Source organism: Notamacropus eugenii, chromosome 4 (genome assembly GCF_028372415.1).
Source record: "Notamacropus eugenii isolate mMacEug1 chromosome 4, mMacEug1.pri_v2, whole genome shotgun sequence".
Classification (NCBI taxonomy): Eukaryota; Metazoa; Chordata; class Mammalia; order Diprotodontia; family Macropodidae; genus Notamacropus; species Notamacropus eugenii.
The window spans coordinates 47,489,285-47,497,056 of record NC_092875.1 but is presented as its reverse complement, the minus strand read 5'-3'; the positions used below and the strand labels follow the sequence as shown (position 1 = coordinate 47,497,056).

The following is a 7,772-nucleotide window of genomic DNA, read 5'->3' as shown; positions in this document are numbered from 1 at the left end:
TGAATATTTGTTTCACACAGCTTCCTTTGTGAATGGCAGTTGATATTAAATTTCATACCTTACTTTCTAAACTATCCTGTTTGTCTGTGTTTCTTTCTCGCTTTCTTTCTATTCTCTTCTGTGAGTTCAAAAGAAATGTTATAAAGGCCCTTTTGTGGGAAAGGGTATTGTTATCGCTAACCTCTTATTCCTGTTCTCTCCTTACATTCTGCCCCTCCATTAAAGACCAAGAAAAAGGAGGAAAACCCTTTGTAACAAATAAGTCAAGTCAAGCAAAATGAATCCACATTCATATGTAGCTTTCTGTTTTTGTTTCCACCATCTCTTTGACCTGAGTTGAACCTTAAAGGAAGATAAGATGTGACAATGATGAGGGAGGGCATTCTAGGCAAGGGGAGCAGCCTAGGCAAAGGCATAGGGGAAGGAGATGGAATGTATAGTTATGTTATGCAGAATGTCTGGCTGGAATGGAGAGCTCTTGAAGGTGAGTAGTATTGAAATAAGGTTATAATCTCAGGCTGGAGCCAATTTGTGCAAGGTCTTAAATGCCAGGCTAAGGAGTTTGAACTATGTCTGATGAGTTATGAGAAGGCCCTGAACCAGGAAGTGACACCATAAGATCTTTGGGAATCTTATTTTGGCAGCTATGAGGAAGATGGATAGAGAAGTGGGAAGATGGGAAACAGCGAGAGCGTTATAGGAGTCGAGGCAGAGGTGATGAGCTCCGAAACAAGAACTATAGTATTGTGAGTGGAGACAAGGGGATGGATGGGAAAGATGCTGTGGGGATGGAATTGATGAGACTCAGCAGCTAATGCTATAGGATGGGGTGAGGGAGACAGAAGGATCCACGATGACTCAGAGAGAAGGTGGGGAAGAGAGAGTGAGACAGAGAGAAACGGACAGAGACAGATACAGGGACAAACAGAGACAAATACAAAGAGAAACAGATAAAGAGACAGACAGAGATACAGAGAGAAACAGAGACAGACAGAGAGACAGAAAAAGAGACAGAGACAGACAGAGAGACAGAGACAGACACAGAGAGACAGAGAAAGAGAAAGACAGAGATAGAGACAGAGAGAAACAGACACAGAGATACAGACAGAGACAGAGAGACAGAAAGACAGACACAGAGAGACAGAGGGAGGGACAGACATAGACAAACACAGAGACAGAGACAGACAGAGATACAGAAAGAGAGAGTAGAGCTGCGTATGCCTGTGATTTTTTTTTTTAATTTATGATTGCTCTTATGGGTTCATTAGTACAGGTAACACCCAAAGAAGGAACTTTCTCTGCTTGGTTGATGTAAGAACATGGTAATCCAATCACTCATCCAGTCTTAAAGCCTCATTTTATAGGCAGCACCAAGGTGGGAAAGTAGGTGGAGTCAGACTGTGAACAACTTTGAATGCTGCACAGAGAACTTTGTATCTGGTCTTAGAGGCAATCAGAAGCCACTAGAGGTCATTAAGTAGGAGGGTGACTAGAGTCTCATTTCATGTCTCGATAAGTCTAACCTTTGAACAAGGAAAATGCTCTTGATCCTGTTTCTTCCCCCTAACCCCAACTCCCCAGATGAATATGAATTGCTAGAGGCAGCTAAAGAGCACCACAGTACACAGAAAACTGGGTAGGATTTTTATTTGCCCTTCTGTTCTTGAAGAGGACCATGACATCAGGGAGGTGATGTCATTACATGTAAGTGAACTGGATTTAAGTGAGGGAGGACTGTGCAAAGTCATCAGCCTCACTCTGTCCTCCGGGGTCATCTGGATCCAAGGGCTAGATATAGATCAGAATGACTGGAGATGGTCCCAGGGTAGTCAGGAAGACCTGAGTTCATGTGTGTCACTGGGCAAGTCACTTAACCTCTGCATGCCTCAACTGTAAAGTGGGGATACTCGTAGTGCCTCCCTTTCAAGGTTGTTTTGAAGATCAAATGAGATAATATTTGTAATGGTCTTAGTATAGTACCTGACACATAACAGGTACTTAATAAATACTTGTTTCTTTCCAAGTAGAAAGAAAGTGAAGGAAGACATATTTCAGATGTATTATTTTTTCTTGACATAGGATCATAGATTCAGACCTAGAAGAAACCTTTGGAACCACCTAGTCCAACCCCTTCATTTTCCAGATTGAGGAAGGTAAATACATGCCCAGCATCAGTTAGGTGGCTCATATCAGAACCTGGTCATCTAATTCTGAAGTCACTGCTTTTTCCATTACAATATCCTGCCTCTCTAAGACAGTCTCTTTTCCAGACAACCTACCCCAATCCTAGGGATTTCTGGGTATAAAGTCAAGGGGTCTGAGTCTTAGGAATCACTCCCTGTCAGGATGCATTCTTCAGGTGCTGGAGAGACTCCCTGTCACATTGGGGCTGCTTAGACCCCTCAAGGTGGCACTGAGCGGCTCCATTACAAATCCTTTGCCAATCATCAGCATATAGGTTTTACTGGGGCCATGTGGGAGGAAGTGTTGACGTGGCATCAGGCTTGTCTACCACTGGAACTTAAGGATTAATAAATCATATTCTTGAACACCATATGTGTTAATTGTTCATTAAACAAAAACTTGCAGAATACTGCCTTCAAGGAAAAGTCCCTCAGAAGTGAATGCCAGTGTATATTGCCCAGTGAAATATGCAATCAATCATCTGGGCAGCCTTTTCTGATTTTCATCAAGATGAGGGGAACAGGTGACAATAAAGAAGAGACGGGCAAAGAAGCCTCTACATGTGGAAAATGCTCCAGAAAGCACAACCCAATGACAAGAAGGTAGAATTTGAACTCAGAGGACCAGGATCTGTCTATTCCTACCTGGATGACCTTGGTCAAAGCCCTTAATCATTCTGGGCCTCAGTTTCCTTATCTTCAAATTGAATGGATTGGAGCCAATGCTTGCCAATGGCTCTAAATCTATGATCCTATGTCCTTCAGACATTTACTAGCTGTGTGACCCTGGCCAAGGGCTTATCTTGTCTGCCTCAGTTTCTTTATCTGTAAAATGGAGATAATAATAACACCTATCTCCCATGGTTGTAAGGAGCAAATGAAACAGCTGTAAAGTGCTTAGCATAGTGCCCACCACATAGAAGGCACCATATAAATGTTAGCTATGCTGCTGCTGCTGCTGAACATAACTCAATGACCGTGGGCAAGTCGCTTAACTCTGTTTGCCTCATTTTCCTCCTCTGTAAAATGAGCTGGAGAAGAAAATAGCAAACCATTCCAATATCTTTGCCAAGAACCGTCCTCCCCACAAAAAAAAAAAAAAATGAGGTCATGAAGAATCAGACATGACTGAAATGACTGAACAACACAAAGAGTTAGAATGGACTTAGGGGTCATGTAATCACTCTTATTTGGAAGGAAGTCCCTCTAGAAAATGCCCAGCAAATCGTCATTTAGCTTTTGTTTGGAGACCTTCCGTGAGGGGGCATGCCTATATCCTCAGGAGGCCCATTCTCTAATGAGAGAGCTCTAATTGGGACTTCTCTTATTTTAAGACTGGATTCGTCTCTTTGCAAATTTGCATATTTGCTCCTAGTTCTGACCCCTTGGGCTGGAGGTGGAACCCACAGAAAAAGAGTAGATCTGAACTCAGAGGACTTGGGTTTGGCTCTGTACTCTACCATTAATACTTCTGTGACCATATGATCTTGGAAATTCATGTGATCTCTTTGGATCTCAGTTTCCTCATTTGTAAAGTGGGGGGTGGGTGAACTAAAATTCCGATAATATACCTTCCAGGTCTGAATCCATTCTCTATCTCTTTTTGGGGGGCTATTGGGATAAAATGATTTGCCCACAGTAACATAGCTAGTAAGTGTCTGAGGCTGGATTTGAACTCAAGTCCTCCTGACTCCAGACCTTAAGAGAATAGCATAGAATAAAATCTAATTCCTCTTCTGCTTGAGAGTTTTTCATGAGCTTGAAGACATCTAGTATGACCCCATGAGAATTATTTTCTAAGCTAAATATTCCCATTTTCCCACCAAATTTCTGATTCATCACTTTAAGGTCCTTCACCATCATGGTGGACCTCTTCTGGATATCCTCCAGTTTATCAATGTCATTCCTATAATATGTGCCTAGAATTAAATACAATACTCCAGGAGCAATCTGGCCAGGTCAAAATATAGCAAAGCCATCACATGCTTATATCCGTTGGCTAGGCCTCTCAAAGCAGTCCAAGATCATATTAGCTTTTTGGGAATGCCATATTACACTGTTGACTCATACTGACCTTGAAGCCCATTACAAACCACAAATCTTTTTTATACATCCTATTATCTAGCCATACCTCCCCCATCTTAGACTTGTGAAGTGAGGCTTAGGTATAATAGTGCAAAACGCCAGTTTATTCTGTGTTTTCATGTCCTATTCCTGATGACTTCTTACACACATTTAATTTATTTAATGCAAGGTTTCCCTATCCATGTGGATACCAATGGCCATTTCACAGAATGGTCCCTGATAGCTGTTTCATATCATCAGTAACTCATAGAAAGTGATTCCTCTTAAATTAATCCCTCTTGTTCCCTCCCTGACTGACTGAAGGGCCTACAGCTCACAAATGAGTGAGTGAGCTGACCAGCCTGACATGTCCTGTCCTTGGCCAAGGAATGACCTTGCTCTTTTTACTGAGCAAAAGCCCAGGGTTGTCTGTGGCCAGGGTAGGGGGGCAGTAGGGGCAGAGTGAGGAGGTCTCAGCAGCTTCCTGCATCAGAAGTAATGGTGCTCACCGGCATATCTGAAATACAGAAAGACAAGGACTACAGATTACCACTCATAGTAAACAACCTTATAATCAACATTAATATTTTTCTTCCTCCTCAGTTTCCTTGGAGGGAAAAACAGTGATCCATGTTGACTGATACAACATAGTTTAATAAACAAATGTGGAGTGTACAGTCCTTGCTCATTAGTAAACAATTTTACAATGTACTCACACCTTGGATAAATTATTCAAAGTCTCTTGAATAATTTTGGAGGAATGATCCAGTTTAGGCTCCCAATTTGGCATTTTTATACCTGCACAGTAGCCCAGTGGGAATGCCTCTTTATGCTGCTTAGGGTTTTCTGTTTCTCTCTTCATGTCCTTAGAAAGAAGCAGACCTATGGTTTCTGTCCTAGGTGCTGAAGCTATTTCTTCAGCCTGGTCTGCTGCTCTCTCCTTTGATTTCAAATCTGCCATCACTTGTACCCATAACAGATACTACAAATGCTGATAGGTCAAAATGAGTTTGGTTACGAGATGCCTGATGTGAACTCTCAGAATTCAGCCCGTTGCAATGAACTGATAAGAATGAAGAAGAAGTATGCCCGAAGGAGGTTTCGACTTTGCCCCAGCTGAAGCTAGTCATTACTGACAAGTCATTAGGACTTGGTAATGAACAGTGCAGATCTTGTGCTCCCCAAATCTCCATCTAGAGCCCAGCCTGGAAGCCAAAAGGCATGTAGTCCTATGCAAGTATTGAGTGCTTACTCTAACCTGGCTTTGAAAAGAAAATGTAAAGGCAGTATAAATTCAGTGAGAGGTCACTCAGTGCCCTCCAGGCAAGATTGAAGGTGGAGGCCCAGGAAGTCCAGGAGGAGTCTAACACCTCGCCAAGGATTTCCTCTAGAGGAAAATGGAAGTAGATAATTTTCTCAGTTGCTTCATGGAAAAGACAACAATTTGCCAATGTCACAGAGCTAAAGGGAAGATGCTTCAGCATCCAGTAACCACACACATCCCATCTATGATGCCCTCTAAAATTTCCTGAACATATAAACTGCTAAGAGAAGAATGAACAATCCCAAGTAAGCCCACTTTTAAATAGACGTGATCTGCAAGCAGGCATTTTATCCTTATGGTTGTATTATGTAGTAGAGATTAACTGTGTCCATTGCACAGACCTGGGCCTGAATCTGTACAAATTAGGATAACTTTTATTATCTTTATTTGACAAATCCTTCTGCATTCTTTGTATTAAAAAGTACTCCGTATTTATTGTTGATAAAGCCTTTTTACCATATTTAAGTTTCTGCTGCTATTCCCTGCTTAGTAAAGATTAAATACTTATGTATGTAATTTTGGATAAACTCAAGTATTTTGTAAATTCATATTTTTAACTGAAGTGAACTGGTTTATTTATAAAGAAAGTCTTGCGCTTTTTTTTTCTCCTGCAATTTTTTGAAGTTACTATTTGGGGTAGTGGTCATTAAAATATCACATTCTTTTTATCTTCCAGGAGAAAGTTTGTTCCTGAGTGATCATGTCAAAATGCCCAGTATTTTATCAGTATAAAGTCTTACAGCAGGTCATTGTGGTATGGTGTTAATTCTAGTTTGGAGCAAGAGTTCCAGTGGTTCCTTGTCCCTGTCCCTGGCTGCTGTACCTTACTCCTCTAAGGAACAGCCTCATGGGGCTCTAAGTGGTTCCTCATGTCCAGAAGACTGGTCACCCACCCAGTGATTGACTTTGTCTTTACCTTGTATGCTTTCTGGTCATAGCAGCTCCCAAAGACATATCTGGCCAGGTGTGACCTGTGCCTGTGCAGGTAGGGTGACCCCCTCTACCTTTGAAATCATGAAGGATACAATGAATGATTCTGGAGTCAATACCTGTTCTGGAAATGTATCAGTTTGGTATTTTAAATGAAAACTGTATCTAGAAGGACACGGGTCCCACGTGTAGAGTCCTATTCATAGAATTTGACAGGCTGGCTTGTTTTCATGAATGAGATTCTGGTCATTTGGATATGGATCTTCTAAATAGCTCATTACAAGAGGGGTAATAGAAAAAAAAAACGCAACTGGGTATGTACTGTGTCTGGCTCTGCAGGGGGAATATATAGACACAGACAAGCTAATTATATTCTCCCTAACCACCCTCACTTGTAAGTTTTACCTCTGATTGGAGACAAAGTGAAAGCAGATTGGGGCAGTGGAAACACTACTGGATTTGAAGCCAGAGGACCTGGGCTCTTACCATAGCTTTGCCACCTCCTTGGGTCAGGATGTAACCTCTGTGAGCCTCAGTCTGTAAAGGAAGCATGGTATGATTGTTTGGGTGGATGTACCAACATGTATAAAAGAAGAGATTGGACTATAATGTTCTCTGAAATCTCCTGAACAAGTAAAAACCATGTATGCTTTTCTTGTAAAAAATATTGCTGTTTATTTGAACCTTGCACCACTCATCTGTTTTTCTAGGCTTTGAAACAGTTATGTTTCCCAAGTGGAACTCCACTATTTTACACAAATATAACTGACAGGAAAGACACCTTGTGCCTATTGCCTCCTTATGTTTGCTTAATTATTCATTTTATAAATGAGAGTCAGAGGATTCAACTAATAATGTTAACATTTTAAATCTTCACCTAAAATTATCTCAATTCTTGCAATTAATTACCCAGTCTGTTCAGAGAAGGAAACTATGTCCTCAAGTTTTAAAGTTGCCTACATGTATTAGGGGAAAGTTGAAGGTGCATTACAGTGGAAAGTGTGTTTTTGTATATTGTGTGTGTGTATGTGTGTGCATGTATGTTCTGCATATGTTGGGGGATGTCTATATGTCAGAGCAGGATCTGTTCATGTTGGAGTTGGAAAGGAGGGGAGGGGAATTATAAGATCATAGGATGATAGAATTGAGAGCTAGAAAGGTCTCTAGAGCACATCTTTTCCAACTCTTTCATTTGGCAGATGAGGAAAGATAAAGGTGTTTACCTTTGGCCACATGGTATGGCAGAGAAGACTCTGCATGTCTCTGCATAT

General features: G+C 41.3%; 1 pseudogene; it reads left to right on the top strand.

Annotated features, from left to right (window-relative positions):
• Positions 1-4,745: 4,745 nt before the first annotated feature.
• LOC140502177 (vacuolar protein sorting-associated protein 37A pseudogene) lies at positions 4,746-5,779 on the top strand (annotated as a pseudogene).
• The last annotated feature ends 1,993 nt before the right edge of the window (positions 5,780-7,772 follow it).